The following is a 13,914-nucleotide window of genomic DNA, read 5'->3' as shown; positions in this document are numbered from 1 at the left end:
GAGAGAGAGACTACACTTTCAGAGATCCATGTCTTCTTAGTTTTGCTGCTTCTGCTTAAAGGTGCATCCTGCATCCTGTGAACTAAAGGTGTGTTTACCTAAGGTGCTTTAATGATGTGTCCTGCGCACTGCGATCTGTGATCTGCAACCTAAAGATGTGTTCTCAGTTCTCCGCTGTGCGATCTGCCTTCCGCCGCTGCCCCTACTCGCTGCTTCTATCTGCTTGCCACTTCTTCTTCTTCCTTTCTGCTAGTGGCTTCTCTCCGTTTCTTTCTGCTAGCTGCTGCTCCTTGCCTTCTATCTACTGCCCGCTTATATTCCCTCCAGGAGGCGGAGGGGAGGGCCACGTCAGTTGAGATCAGGCGAGGAGCCAGCTGTCCAGTCATGAGCAGGCGCAAGCAGAAACATTCGGGAACACCTGTGCACGTGTACCTCTGATGTGATCAAAACAGCTTCTGGCTGGCTGCCAGGCACCATCTTGGCGAGTCTGCATGGCATAGCCCCCAACAGTGATTTTTATTTTCAATGTTCTATTACCCTATTTATGGTAAGAGAGTTCCTGTATGTGTATTTTCAGTTTGAATTTTCCTTAGAGGTCTAGACCTTGGATTATTTAAATTTGAGATTTTTTATTTCATGGTCTCTTACTGAATTAGTTTTTTCAATGCATAGTTTTTTAAACCTTCCCATTTCTTCTCTATAAACCCATATTCTAACCAGTTGGGGCTTCAGACAAGGGATTTCATTTCTTTGAGATCCAGTTGTTAAAAATTATTAATAAGGTGCTCGCTTCGGCAGCACATATACTAAAATTGGAATGATACAGAGAAGATTAGCATGGCCCCTGCGCAAGGATGACACGCAAATTCGTGAAGTGTTCCATATTTTTGGGAAGGGAAAAAATAACAGAATGAATCAAACAACATTACCCTATGTAAATTTATGATTACACAAATGGTATGCCTTTACGCCATGTACAAACAGAGAAACAACATGTATCCCATTTGTTTACAATAAAAAAAATTATTAATAGGGGAAATTATTTCTCTTCTTTGCAAGAAAAGAGTAATCTGAATTACTACTGTAAATTTCTACTGTTTTTAGAGATAGGTAATATCCCTATAAAATGTTATTTATCAACTTACTTTAAATTCCTATTAATCATCTATCATCTCCAGAGATCCTGTTTTCATCTTCATTCTGACCATCTAGAAGGGAAAACAAAGGCCCAAAAATACCAAGTGAATTCTTCCCACAACAACAGGTATGCAAAGACAATAAACCCTTCAACTCTTCCCATCAAGGAAAGGAATGTTCTTTACAAAGAACATTGATGATCCTCAGAAACCAAGAGGTGTAATTGTTTAATCTCCAGCCTGATTACTAGTCCAGGGGAGGGAAAGAGGAATGAAAGAGCTACACCTTCACTCATCTGTGGGAATGAGGAACAGGTCTATTGACTTGCTCACTGCTTGAGCTCTATGATTGCTCCAATTCTTATTATAGTTACTTTCTAGGCCAAAGTTATCCACTGGATCTTTTAAAGCTGGAGTCTCACTCAGTGTAACAAGTGAATATGAATCAGGATTTCAATTAGATTTAAGGTTCTACTTTCCCATAGTCTACTGGTTCTCAAATGTGAGCATTATCAGGATCACCTGGAGAATTTAGTTATTAATACATCTCTATGTATGATTTTATTAGTGGGATGCCCTACAGCTTATAAAAGATACACTTATTTTTTCTTAGTTAGAGTAAATACTTAGCTACTTTAGGAGGTGTGTAGAAAACTTACTATCTTATAAATCTCCCCACTTTTGTTGCCTCATGTATTATAGTTATGTAACTTGAAAATGCTATCAGAATATATTATATCTTTATTTTTCAACTGCCAAACATTTTAAAGAAGTAAAAAGAATAGTATATTTTATTTTCTCAGATATTTACCATTTTTTGGTGTTTCTTCCTTTATTCCTGATGTTCTTAGTTGCTTTGCCTGTCAGTACATTTTCCTTCGGTCTGAAGAATTTTCATTAGCAATTATTTTAGAACAATTGTGTTGCCAATAATTTTCTTATTTCTCCTTAATCTGAGAAATCTGGATCTAGATTTCAGAGTTGACAATTGTTTTCTTTTAGCATTTTCAAAATGTTTTACTACCTTCTTACCTCCATAGTTCCTGATGAGAAATCTACTGTCATTCCAATCATATTTCCCTATAAACAATGCATTGTTTATATCTTACTACTTTCAAGATTTTTTTCTTTTTCTTTAGTTTTCAATAGTTGGATTAGGATGTGATTGGGCATGGATTTCTTTGAGTTTAGCCTTTTAGAGTTTGCTAAGTTTCTCTTCTGTAGGTTTACGTCTTTCACTAAGAAAGTTTTTAGTCACTGTATTTTGAAATATTTGTTACTGCACTGTATTCATTTTTATATCCTTCTGGAACTTCAGTGGCATTAATATTAGATGTTTTGGCATTGTTCCACAGGACTGTGTCTCTGTTCATTGTTTCTAATCTTTCCTTCTCTTAGTTGTTCAGATTAGATAATTTCTATTGATTTCTTTGAGTATATTGATTCTTTCCTCTGTTGCCTCTGTTCTGTCATTGAACCCATCTAGTAAACTTTTTATTTCAGTCATTGCATTTTTCAGTTCTAAGATTTCCATTTGGTTCATATTTTATAATTTTAAATTTTAATTGAATATTTAAAAACTGGTATTTGATTCAGTTATTGGAAAATATTTAGAAACAACATGTATAAAAGTTGCACAATGATAATGATCTTCATAAAGAAACTCTTATTTGAACACAGAAAAGTATCATCTCACACTTACTTGAATTGCCAACTTTGTTTTAAAACCTGACACAATGTTAGTATAGCTGTCTCCTCTCATCATTGGGGAAAAGTATTCCATTTTATATCTCAACTTTAGTTGTAAATTACATAACCTATCTTTAAGTAGTCTTCAATCACACATAATAAGCATCTTAATATTTATTGATAACCTACGGAAATACAATTGAATTCACAGAAGCATGTACTAAATCAAAGGTACATGTGAATATCATCAAAATGGTTTTGTCAGAGACAACATGCATAACACTGCATTGAATCATTTTGTTTTATTTCTTAAATATTACTTAAGTATGCATTAAAGATATGTGTTTAAAGTCAGAAGTAGTGACATAACACCTATAATCCCAGCTAATAACCTATAATCCTGGAGACCAAGTCAGGGGGATCACAAGTTCAAGGTCAGCCTGGGCAATGTGGCCAGACTCAGTTTCATATATAAATAAATAAATAAATAAATAAATAAATAAATAAATAATAGGATATGGCTCAGTGGAATATCCCTGGGTTTAATTTCCAGTGCTGCCAAAAAAACATTTAAGAAATATGGCCATTAAGGCCTCTATAAACATAATTCTTTCCCAATGTATTTTCCTACTTTGCTTCATGTATAGATAACTTAATCTATAAAATCACAAGTAAAATTATCAACTCTTATAGTCTAGAAGTATGTACACATTTTGTAGTTTGAGAAAAAGGATCTATTTTCTTTAGTAATCTTAATAAGATTTATCAACTTGTCTGAACAACAAAAAATACTACTGAAGAATGAATGCCTGTACCATCATTTAAATGGTATCTTACAAAATCTAAAATTTGAAGAAATAATAAAATGAAATTAAATTCATTTTAGTCTTGCAAAAATAATTCCACTGAGATACTGATACAGGAACAGAACCAATACCATTCTAAATTTTCTAAAATTTAGTTTTGAATCACCATGTTGATGAATTAAAACTTTAAGGGTAAGAATAATGATATACAAAATGAGTTTAGACATAATTCCTGATACACATTTCGTCAGTTATTGTTTAGCGACTAGAAATTCTTCTTTCTTCAAAAAATGTTACATATTTGTTGAGACACACCACCTATCTAGTTATTATTAAACATCCACTCTGTATTTATTAGGTAAGCATTCCGATTACTATTATGCCTTAAAAGTAAAAAGAAAATTTGCATGTTGGTTATGTTTAATTTTACACATCATTTTTAGAACTTTATAGGATATAAAACTTAGAAAAATGTTCTCAACTAATATTCTTATTAGATGTAAATGATGCAAATTACAAATACTAAGCTAAGCACTAAAATATATTTCTAGAAGTTTGATTTTTCAGTCATTACAAAATGATCTAGTTCATAGTATTGACTGCCCCAAAACTGTTTAAAAGCTAAATATTCTTTGTTAAGAAGCAGATTACAAGAAAGAAATGTTTTCTATACTCACATTTAAAAACAAGATTCTGGTATACTTAGGAATCTAAATACAAATTTACAAATGATGACTAAAATCCTGTCAATTTCCAGCTTGATACAACATAAATCTACAGTTATTGTGCATAAACAATTAAAAATCAAAGTTTATAATGGAAATGTAAATAAGTCATAACTATTACACATCACTACTGATGGGTTCTACTATACTTGAATCAGGCACAGCAGATGTGTACATTTGATAGCTTAGAAAATGTAAGGCTATCAGAGCTATAAGTAAGGAATACATAAAACAAACACATTAGGGCCATTTAAAAAAGTAAGATGTGATGCAAACACATTTGATAGTTCTCTCTGTAAGTCACCTTCTACTGATTTATAAAGCTATGGTTTTCTAATTCTTTTTAAAAGGACTATGTTTCTACACTGCTTCTTGGAATAATTTCACTGTACATCCTTGACTACAATGCAGTCTTCAAACCCTCTTTAGGAGCTCCTCAGGATTTCTCCAGAAAGTGGGCTGGTTATATTTTTAGCAGCCTTTAGTGCTTTGCCTTGCACAGTTCCTTAATAATGCTAATAAAACTTTTGGGTTAATTCTTTGTTCACAAAACTGTACACGAATAGACAGTGTTTCCATATCCAAGACAGTATTAAAAGTTGTTGAAATCTCGAGCAGAACATCCAAGTTCTCCCTCACCGCCTTCAGATTTGCCACTGCTGCTGATGCTTTGGTGCCACTGCCACTCACCATAGTGGAGGCCCATTTGGATCATTTTTTTGGTCTTCTATTTTTTTGCTGGAAACTTCTGTTTATTTATTTATGTTTTTATTAGTGTATTATAGTTATACATGATACTGAAGTTCATTTTGACTTAATCAAACAAGCATGGAATATAATTTGCTCTACTAGTATGCTGTTTTTCATTCTTTTGGATAAATACTGAGGAGTGAGAGAGCTGGGTCATATGATGGTTCCATTCATAGTTTTCTTTTAAGGAATCTCCATTCTGCTTTTCAGAGTGGTTGTACCAATTTGTAGTCCCATCACCAATGTATGAGTGCACTCCCTGCCCCCACATCCACACCAGGATTGATATTGTTTGTATTCTTGATAATTGCCATTCTGGCTGGAGTGAGATGAAATCTCTATGTAGTTTTGATTTTAATTTCCCTTGTGTAAGAAAAAACCAAATAAAGTCAAGAATCAATGAGTGGGACAGCATCAAATTAAAAAGGAAACAAGAATGTAAAGAAAGAGCCTACAAAATGGGAGAAGTTCTTTGCCAGCTGTTCCTCTGACAGGGGATTAATATCCAGAATATATACAGAATTCAAAAGCCTTAACTCCACAAAAAACAATTAATAAACGGGCAAAAGAACTAAACAGATACTTCTCAAAAGAAGAAAAACAAATGGCCAACAAGTATATGAAAAAATGTTCATATCCCTAGATATCTATTTGTTTTTTTAAATTCATTTTTATTATAAACAAATGGGATACATGTTATTTCTGTTTGTACATGAAGTAAAGGCATATCATTTGTGTAATCATACATTTACATAGGGTAATGGTGTTTGATTCATTCTGTTATTTTTTCCTTCCCCCCACCACTCCCACCCCTCTTTTCCCTCTATACGGTCCCTCCTTCCTCCCTTCTTGCCCCCCTCCCACTCACCATTATATGTCATCATCCACTTATCAGTGAGATCATTTGTCCTTTGGTTTTTTGAGATTGGCTTATCTCACTTAGCATGATATTCTCCAATTTCATCCATTTGCCTGCAAATGCCATAAGTGTATTATTCTTTATAGCTGAGTAGTATTCCATTGTATATATTACCACAGTTTCTTTATCCATTCATCAATTGAAGGACATCTAGGTTGGTTCCACAATCTGGTTCTTGTGAATTGAGCAGCTGTGAACATTGATGTGGCTGTATCTCTGTAGTATGCTGATTTTAAGTCCTTTGGGTATAGGCCAAGGAGTGGGATAGCTGGGTCAAATGGTGGTTCCATTCCAAGTTTTCTGAGGAATCTCCACACTGCTTTGCAGAGTGGCTGCACTAATTTGCAGCCCCACCAGCAATGTATGAGTGTACCTTTTTCCCCACATCCTCGCCAACACCTATTGTTGCTTGTATTCTTGATAATTGCCATTCTAATTGGGGTGAGATGGAATCTTAGGGTAGTTTTGATTTGCATTTCTCTTATTACTAGAGATGTTGAACATTTTTTCATATATCTGTTGATTGCTTGTACATCTTCTTCTGTGAAGTGTCTGTTCATATCCTTAGCCCATATGTTGATTGGATTATTTGTATTCTTGGTGTATTTTTTGAGTTCTTTATATGTTCTGGAAATTAGTGCTCTATCTGAAGTATGAGTGGCAAAGATTTTCTCCCGCTCTGTAGGTTCTCTCTTCACATTGCTGATAGTTTCCTTTGCTGAGAGAAAGCTTTTTACTTTGAATCTATCCCAGTTATTGATTCTTGCTTTTATTTCTTATGCTATGGGAGTCCTGTTAAGGAAGTCTGATCCTAAGCCGACATGTTGAAGATTTGGACCTACTTTTTCTTCTATAAGATGCATGGTCTCTGGTCTGATTCTGAGGTCTTCGATCCATTTTGAGTTGAGTTTTGTGCAGGGTGAGGGATAGGGGTTTAGTTTCATTCTGTTGCATATGGATTTCCAGTTTTCCCAGCACCATTTGTTGAAGAGGCTATCATTTCTCCATTGCATATTTTTGGCCCCTTTGTCTAGTATGAGAAAATTGTATTTATTTGGGTTTGTGTCCATGTCCTCTATTCTGTACCATTGATCTACCTGTCTATTTTGGTGCCAATAGCGTGCCATTTTTGTTACTATTGCTTTGTAGTATAGTTGAAGTTCTGGCATTGCGATTACCCCCTGCTTCACTCTTCCTGCTAAGGATTGCTTTAGCTATTCTGGGTTTCTTATTCTTCCAGATGAATTTCACGATTGCTTGCTCTATTTCTGTAAGGTACATCATTGGGATTTTAATTGGAATTGCATTGAATATGTATAGCACTTTTGGTAGTATGGCCATTTTGACAACATTAATTCTGCCTATCCAAGAACATGGGAGATCTTTCCATCTTCTAAGGTCTTCCTCAATTTCTTTCTTCAATGTTTTGTAGTTTTCACTGTAGAGATCTTTTACCTCTTTGGTTAGATTGATTCCCAAGTATTTTATTTTTTTTTTGAGGCTATTGTAAATGGAGTTGTTTTCCTCATTTCCCTTTCAGATGTTTCATTGCTTGTGTATAAAAATGCTTTAGATTTATGCATGTTGATTTTATAGCCTGCTATTTTGCTGAATTCATTGATGAGGTCTAGAAGTTTTCTGGAGGAGTTTTTTGGATCCTCTAAATATAGAATCATGTCATCAGCAAATAGTGACAACTTAAGTTCCATTTTTCCTATTCGTATTCCTTTAATTTCTTTAGTCTGCCTAATTGCTCTGGCAAGAGTTTCAAGGACAATGTTGAATAGAAGTGGTGAAAGAGGACATCTCTGTCTTGTTCCCGTTTTTAAAGGGAATGGTTTCAGTTTTTCTCCATTAAGAATGATGTTGACCATGGGCTTAGCAAAAATAGCCTTTACAATGTTCAGGTATTTTCCTACTATCCCTATTTTTTCTAGTGTTTTGAGCATGAAGGGGTGTTGTATTTTGTCAAACACTTTTTCTGCATCAATTGAAATAACCATATGATTCTTATCCTTAAGTCTATTGACATGATGGATTATGTTTATTGATTTACGGATGTTAAACCATTCTTGCATTCCAGGGATGAACCCCACTTGATCGTGGTGCACAATTTTCTTAATATGTTTTTGCATATGGTTTTTCAATATTTTTTAAAGGATCTTTGCATCTATATTCATCAAGGATATTGGTCTAAAATTTTCTTTCCTTGATGTGTCTTTGCCTGGTTGAGTATGAGGGTGATATTAGCTTCATAGAATGAGTTTGGTAGGGTACCCTCCTTTTCTATTTCCTGTAATACTTTGAGAAGTATTGGAATGAGTTCTTCTTTGAAGGTCTTGTAGAACTTGGCTGAGAATCCGTCTGGTCCTGGGCTTTTCTTGGAAGGTAGGTTTTTAATGACTTCTTCTATTTCATTGCTTGACATAGATCTGTTTAAATTGTGTATGTCCTCCTGGTTCAGCTTGGGAGGAGCATATGTCTCTAGAAATTTGTCAATGTCTTCGGTAGTTTCTATTTTGTTGGAATATAAATTTTCGAAGTAGCTTCTTATTATGTTCTGTATCTCAGTGGTGTCTGTCATGATACTTCCTTTTTCATCATGGATTTTAATAATTTGAGTTTTCTCTCTCCTTCTCTGTTAGTGTGGCTAAAGGTTTGTCTATTTTGTTTAATTTTTCAAAGAACCAACTTTTTGTTTTGTCAATTTTTTGAATTATTTCTTTTGTTTCAATTTCATTGATTTCAGCTCTGATTTTAGTTATTTCCTGTCTTCTACTACTTTTGCTGTTATTCTGTTCTTCTTTTTCTAGGGCTTTGCACTATAATGTCAGGTCATTTAGTTGTTGACTTTTCATTCTTTTCTGGAATGCGCTCCATGCAATGAATTTTCCTCTTAGTTCTGCTTTCATGGTGTCCCAGAGATTTTGATATGTTGTATCGTTGTTCTCATTGACCTCTAAGAATTTTTTTTTAATCTCCTCCCTGATGTTTTCTGTTATCCATGATTCATTCAATAGCATATTATTTAGTCTCCAGGTGTTGGAGTAATTTCTGTTTTTTTATTTTGTCATTGATTTCTACTCTCAGTCCATTATGATCTGATAGAACACAAGGCAGTATCTCTATTTTTTTGCATTTCCTAAGGGCTGCTTTGTGGCATAACATATGGTCTATTTTTGAGAAGGTTTCATGTGCTGCTGAGAAGAAGGTGAATTCGCTCGTTGATAGATGGAATATTCTATATATGTCTATTAAGTCTAGGTTATTGATTGTGTTATTGAGTTCTATGGTTTCTTTGGTTGGTTTTTGTTTGGAAGATCTATCTAGTGGTGACAATGGTGTGTTAAAGTCACCCAGAATTATTGTGTTGTGGTCTATTTGATTCCTGAAATTGAGAAGGATTTGTTTGATGTACAGGGATGCACCATGTTTTGGGGCATAAATATTTACTATCATTATGTCTTCATGATTTATGATTCCCTTAAGCAGTATGAAATGTCCTTCTTTATCCCTTCTGACTAACTTTGGCTTGAAGTCCACTTTATCTGATATAAGGATGGAAACCCCTGCTTTTTTACTGAGTCCATGTGCATGGTAGGTTTTTTCCCATCCTTTCACCTTTAGTCTGTGGATGTCTTTTTCTATGAAATGAGTCTCTTGCAGGCAGCATATTGTTGGGTCTTTCTTTTTAATCCATTCTGCCAGTCTATATCTTTTGATTGATGAGTTTAGGCCATTAACATTCAGGGTTATTATTGAGATATGATTTGTATTCCCAGTCATTTGGGCTTATTTTTGGTTTTTAACTTGGCTTGGTTTCTCCTTTGAGTGGTTTTTCTCTAAGGTAGTTCCTCCCTTTGCTGACCTACATTGTTGTTTTTCATTTCTTCCTCATGGAATATTTTGTTGAGAACATTCTGTAGTGCAGGCTTCCTATTTGTAAGTTCTTTTAACTTTTGTTTATCGTGGAAGGATTTTATTTCATCCTCAAATCTGAAGGTTAGTTTTGCTGGGTATAGGATTCTTGGTTGGCAACCATGTTCTTTCAGAGCTTAAAATATGTTGTTCCAGGCCCTTCTAGTTTTTAAACTCTGGGTTGAGAAGTCTGCTGCTATCCGTATGGGTTTCCCCCTATATGTAATCTGATGCTTTTCTCTTGTGGCCTTCAAAATACTATTTTTATTTTGAATGTTAGGCATTTTCATTATAATGTGCCTTGGTGTGGATCTGTTGTGATTTTGTGCATTTGGTATTCTGAAAACCCCTTGGATATGATTTTTCATTTCATTCTTCAGGTTTGGGAAATTTTCTGATATTATTTCATTGAATAGGTTGTTCATTCCTTTGGTTTGTATCTCTGTGCCTTCCTCAATCCCAATAATTCTTAAATTTGGTCTTTTCATGATGTCACATAGTTCTTGGAGATTCTGTTCATGATTTCTTACCATCTTCTCTGTTTGGACAACTTTATTTTCAAGATTAAATATTTTGCCTTCATTGTCTGAGGTTCTGTCTTCCAAGTGGTCTTGTCTTTTGGTGATGCTTTCCATTGAGTTTTTTATTTGGTTTATTGTTTCCTTCATTTCAAGGATTTCCATTTGGTTTTTTTTGAGAATCTCTATCTCTTTGTTGAAATGATCTTTTCCTTCCTGCAGTTGCTCTTTCAACTGCTTATTGGTATTATCATTCATTGCCTGCATTTGCTCTCTTATCTCATCCTTTGCTTCTTAAATCATCTTAATCATGTATAATCTGAAGTCCTTTTCTGACATTTCTTCTACCACACTGTCATTGGATTCTATTAATATAGAATCTAGATTTGTCTGGATCATTTTGTTCCCTTGTTTTTTTCATGTTGTTCATGTATCTTCCCTTCTAGCAGTGCAGATCTGGGGTATTACAGATTCCCCCCATAGGCTTATAGTGGCCCTATAGGTTTCCAAAAACTTTTCTTTAAGGGGAGATCAATATTAGCAGTGCCCAATTCAGACACTATGCAATCATAGACCAAATATCCCCTATGAGGACATTAACAATATTGTCATAATAAACAGAATGAGTTCAAATATTATCTTCAGTATAACAAACAGATTTGCAATAAGATCTGCAGTTTCTAATGGAGGACAAAGAAGATGCAGGGGGATGTAGGATGTAGCTGTTGATGGGATAATAAAAGAATATACAGAAGTTCTAGGTAATAGAAAGGGTGAGATTATAAACAAAAGAAATTGGATGTTAGCATGCAAAAAGGGAGAAAGAGACTCTGAGGGAACAGGTAAACAAAAGGAAAAGAGATCAAGAAAAGTAAAGAAATAAAAACTTAAAATTGTTCAATAAGGAGAAGAAAGCAAATCTACAGTATAACAGTCATATAGTATTCAAACGTCCCAGTCTTCAGTAGTCTGATGCATGAGAGGTACCTGACAATGAGCTCCAAGTCTCCAGCAGGTGTCTCAGGATGAGATTTGCCCCACCTAAAGATCTGAGCTACGGCTTCCAGGATTATTCAAGATGGCTGCTCTGGCTTCCAAATGTGTTGGCAAATGGCGAACTGCAACTCGGGGTAGGGACGTGGTCGGCCGGAGGTCCTGGAGGCGGGTCGCGGTTGGTCAGGCAAGGGTCCTGGAAGTCGGGTGTGTTTGGTGTGGTTGCGGGATCCTGGAGGCCAGGTGCAATCAATTGGTCTGGGATCCCCGTGATAGGGTGCAGTCAGTTGGACTGGGGGTCTTGGTGGCAGGGAGCAGTCAGTTGATGTGAGGGCCCCGGAGACAAGGAATTATCGGTCAGGGTGAGGGATCCTGGAGATGGGGCTCAGTCAGTCTGGCCAGGGGTCCTATGGGGCCTGGCTGTTGTCTCAAAATGGCGGCAGCCATGTGTAATCAAACCTGCAGGTACTGTCTCAGTGAACTTCTAGGCAACAGCAGGCAGCTGGCGCTCCACTGGTGATCGGCAATCAGTTTGCTGACTGATGTTGGACAATCGGGAGGTGAACCTCGTTTGGTGGTTGATGGAAAGGTGTAAGGCAGGCAATGGACAGGAAAGAGGCCTATATCTATTTGTTTTAAGAGTATTCTTCTTTGGGAACATTTATATAATAACCACTTTAAAGTATTTGTCAGATAATTCCAACATCTCTATTTGTTTGTCATTGGTATCTGTTGATTGTCTTACCCCTTGTTTTGTTTTTTCTTCATGTGTGTGTGGGCTCAGTATTTTTAAGTTCTATCCTGACCATTTTCAAAATTATTATGAAATTCTGGGTCTTATTTAAATTCTGTTTGCGTGTGAGTATGCAATTGATCTGGTTGATTCAATCTGCAAGTTATGCGTAGGATTCTTTGGGTTGTGTTTTTCAATGTTTCATTTTCAAAGCCTTATGCTATTTGGATTTGTCCTATAAATGCTACTAAATGGCTAGTTTGGAACCTGGGCATACTTGGGTATATCACATAGTTCAACCTTAAAGTATGAGGCATATGCTATATACCATGTGATACACTCTAGTATCCATAGGGTTAGATCTCTCTCCTATTATCTTCTCAGAACATTAATGTTCCCTGGGAAGTTCATCCCTTAGCCAGAAACATTGGAATCTGCTTACCCTCCTCTGCCACATACTCCACAATTGCACAATTTCCAAGTGATGGGGGCAGGGGAGAGAAGCAACTAAGTTTTGCTGTCCTCTCTTGAGAGCACAGAGGGAAAGTTCCTGAGTTCCTATTCCTCAGAACTTTGGGAGTTTGTGGGTTAGGGTACAAAAGATTAGAGAAAACTGTGGTGGCTTTTCCCACTGTTTCTTGATAAAGATTTCTCAAGCCAGAGTTAGAAGGTTTCTCCTGGGGCTCTCTGTCCATGCTAATTCTCACTTCTGGGTTTTGGATTTCCTTGAGTCTAGGCTAGGGGATAATGGAAGGAAAGAGTGCCCAAATTCATCACCAGTTTGGTGTCAGCTCAAATTCCTTTTTCCCCAATTTGCCAAATACTATTTACTTTTCAGAATTCTCAAATAACTTCTCCATACATTACATTTGGTTTTGTAGCTGCATCTAGAGGAAAAGACACAGGGCAGCATGCTTACACCCTCTCACCTAGGACTAACTCCTGGAGTCTTGTTCAAACACAGCTTTCTGGAGTTTCTGTTCCAGTCCGTCTCAAGAGACTATAAAATTTGCATTTCTTACAAGTTCCCAAATGATGCTGATTTTTTTTTTTTTTGGTCCCAGAACCACATTTTGAAAACCACTATCTACTATGTTTTGGAGATGGGGAAACTTCATCCAAGGTAGAATAAAATCAAATTCCTTACTTTAAGAACATTAAGTATCTAATGGTCTGCTATTTAATAAGTTGAGAGAGAAATGGCAGTGGAAAGACATCCTCTGATTGAGCAGGTAAGGAGACTAAATGAAATAAGATATTGTACAGTATATTATAGATTGGTTGGCTAAACAGGAACTATGGTTGGTACTTACCACTGAAAGATGTATTGGGGAATTTCCACAATATCTGCTTAAATGTATATTTAAAAAGCAAGCCATAATGGGACATCTGGTAACTCTTGAATTGTTTTGTTTGCAAGCTATGTCCATACTATAAGGGAGATAACAAGAGGAACTACATTTTAGTCTTAATTCTGAATAACAAGAATAAGTTGGTTGATAAAAGAGGAATCCGAGGCGGGCCAAGATGGCGGACTAGAGGGCGGCTGCATTTCACGCTGCTCCAGGACGCAAGATTCAAAAGAGGAAATAGTGAGAGACTTGGGACCAACTCAAAGCTGCCGGGTGAGTCTCTCCTGTTGGGGAGGCGTCCCGGATGGGGCGGTAGCCTCGGAACGCAGGGAATTTGTGAAGTGGAGTTGCTCGGCGAGACGCCCCTCCCCCCAC

The 13,914-nt window shown here is 36.2% G+C and overlaps 1 protein-coding gene, 1 non-coding gene and 1 pseudogene across 2 annotated transcripts in view; 2 read left to right on the top strand and 1 right to left on the bottom strand.

Annotated features, from left to right (window-relative positions):
* The window catches only part of Ano2 (anoctamin 2), a 352,538-nt gene that overhangs the window by 22,204 nt on the left and 316,420 nt on the right, over positions 1-13,914 (top strand). The gene's annotated exons all lie outside the window — the stretch shown is intronic.
* On the top strand, positions 783-889 carry LOC124984165 (U6 spliceosomal RNA). The gene has a single exon (XR_007108620.1). It is a non-coding gene; the product is annotated as a U6 spliceosomal RNA (small nuclear RNA).
* LOC124982148 (mitotic-spindle organizing protein 1-like) lies at positions 4,782-5,049 on the bottom strand (annotated as a pseudogene).

Source organism: Sciurus carolinensis, chromosome 4 (assembly GCF_902686445.1).
Source record: "Sciurus carolinensis chromosome 4, mSciCar1.2, whole genome shotgun sequence".
In the NCBI taxonomy this organism is placed as follows: domain Eukaryota; kingdom Metazoa; phylum Chordata; class Mammalia; order Rodentia; family Sciuridae; genus Sciurus; species Sciurus carolinensis.
Note: the sequence above shows the minus strand (reverse complement) of the source record. Positions and strands in the feature narration are given on the sequence as shown.